Below are 2,598 nucleotides of genomic sequence, written 5' to 3' on the forward strand. Positions count from 1 at the left end.
CCCCCCCCCGCCGCCAGGGAAGTACAGCTTCCTCCTCCCCGCCTCCCGCGCGCCACCACCTTCCTGGTGCTCCCTCAGGAGTGACAGGGTGGCCGGCCTGCTGACTCAGCGCCTGGAGCTGGGGCTTGCCTAGCAACCGGCACCCGCCTCGGGCAAACAGGGCCACAGGCAGCCACACCCCTGCCACAGGAATGCAGCCGCATTCCTCAGGGGTGCCGTGGCACTGCGCCCGCAACTGGGGGGTGGGGGCAGGTGGGCACCTTCCTCTGCCACCTTGGCATCAGCAGAGAGGGGGCCTCGCACGGCGGGGAGGGGTCGTTGGACAGCCACGCAGGCCCTGGGGCCAGCCTGCCGGGTCCCAGCCCACAGGCAGGGCCTGGCATCCTGAGGAAGAGAGGGCAGGAGTAAGTTCAGGAGGCTCTGACACCTTTCCAAGCTGTGTGACCTGGGCCAAGGCCTCCCTGAGCCTCAGTTTCCTCTTCTGTCACGTGGGGAGGAAAGCGTAGCGGTGTCCTGGCGGGATTGCCATGAGGACTAGTGGAAAGAATGCGGGTCCGGGGCTTAGCACCAGCCTGCCTCACTGCAGGGACTTGGGGAAGGGGACCGCATCCCCACCAGAGTGAGGGAGGTCTTCTGACTCTGGAGGCCTAGAGGGAGATCAAAGCCCAGAGAGGGATTTGTACCTCCCTGAAGCCACACAGCAGGGCCACGCCCCAGGCCCCAAACTGCCCAGTGTGCTGTTCCCCCAATCCTCCCTGCCCACCCACGCTCCTTTCTCTCCTGGGCGGGTCTGAATCCCCAGACCCCAACCCTCACTGGGGCCGAGGGCCCCCAGCTCCCCTCAGGGGGTCAAGGGAAGGGACTTCTCACAGGAGGCCCTCTCTCTCCTGGGTCTGCCCCTGCCAGCTGGGGTCTCCTTCTCTCCTCTCTCTGTCATTGTGTTTTTCTGTCTCCAGAAGAGGCCACAGGACAGGGGTGCCTTAAGCACAGAGGAGCCTTGCTGCATGGAAAAAGCCTGAGTGGGAGCTGGGTTACCTGGCTTCACACCCTGGCTCTGCCTCTGACTTGCTGCGTGACCTTGGACCAGTCCCTTGCCTTTTCTAGCCTTTGCATTTCCCACCGTCACCTACATTGCCAGGGGCTGCGAGGACTACCCAAGATCAGGAAGAGGCTGGCACATAGTAGGGAGTCCCATGGGAGCGCCTCCACCCAGCATCTCCAGCCTCCCGCAGCCTCCTGTAATCCCCCTAGATCTGCGGGCCTTTGATACTCCTGTGGGGCTGAGCCCGGGCTCTGAATAGGAAGCTGAGGGCTCAGGGGCTGTGGGGAAGCAGGCAGGAGCAGAGCCTGCCAGGCCGGCCCGAGGGAGGGGGCTGCGGGCCCCTCGCCATTCACCACTAAGCCTGGATCCGGACTCCTTTGTGCCAAGAACAAAACCCAGGGGATCAGCTGTTCTCAGACCTGCCTCTCTCAGCTCCGGAAGGGACGGGAGTCTGGGCCTGAGGGTGGACTGTGCCCCCTCCGTGGGCCCTGGGATGCGGGGGGGGGGGTGGCCCCACACTCCAGAAGCTCCTCACTACCTCGGGGTGCGGGGCTGTGGTGGGTGAACAAACCAGGGTTCAAATCCTGCATCTTCTTTGTGACACTTGGCTGAGGGTATGAGCTCCTCTGAGCCTCAGTTTCATGATCTGTAAAGTGGGCATTATAATGTCTCCAGCCTTGTGGAGCCTGAGATTTCAGGAAGATGTTGCATTCAGGGCTTGGCCGGGCCCAGGGCCCAGCAGGTGCTCTAGAAACGGAAGCCGCTATTAAAGTACTTTTCTTCTTGCCCAAGTACGTGGGGTATAAGCTAGATCAAATCTTGGCTCCAAGTCCAGAATATACGTGGTGGGGGGGAGAGAAATGATGGGGGGCTCTGAGCAAGCCTGGCCAGGTGTGCTGGGAGGCAAGGCCCTAGATCCACCCCCTGCCCGCTCTGCCTCCCAGAACACCCTCCAGGATGCCCAGGGCACACGGCTCCCTCCTAGCCAAGGGCCCTGGGCCTGGGGCTGTAGGCACCCGGGGTGTGTCCCTAGAGAGGAGGGGTGAGGGACTCTGAGCATCTGCCGACTGAGCCCCAAGGTAAAGCTGAGCCTGAGCCTGTCCCTTCTCAGGCTTCCTTCTGGAGCTCAGCCCCAGGCCTCATGGTGGCCAGTTGCTCCCAGCCTAGAATGGTCAAAATGCTCTGGCAGGGGCAGCCCCCCCCCCCCGCCCCAGTGTAGCTGAGAGAGGCCTTGGGGGCTCTTCCTGCTCTGGGGGTCTCTCCCGGGACCCTCAGGCCTGAGCCACTGTCAGGGGACAAGGCTCTGTCGGAGGTGGCTGAGAGCAGACCCCAGGCAGTCATTACTTGAGTGCCCCAGGCAGGGGGCCAGGAGGCCCGTGGTCACACTCGGCCTGGGGCCTGGGCTCCGGCCAGCCATCAGCAGCCGAGATTGTTGGTTCGGTTTTATTTTAAACAAGAACTTTGAGTGGAAACATGTGTCTCTCCTTCTCCCCCCTCCCTCTCTCCCTCTCTTTCTCCCCACCATTTCATTCTCAAATATTTCTCTTTTTTTGTGT

The sequence above is a fragment of the Ailuropoda melanoleuca genome, chromosome 11 (genome assembly GCF_002007445.2).
Source record: "Ailuropoda melanoleuca isolate Jingjing chromosome 11, ASM200744v2, whole genome shotgun sequence".
Lineage (NCBI taxonomy): Eukaryota > Metazoa > Chordata > Mammalia > Carnivora > Ursidae > Ailuropoda > Ailuropoda melanoleuca.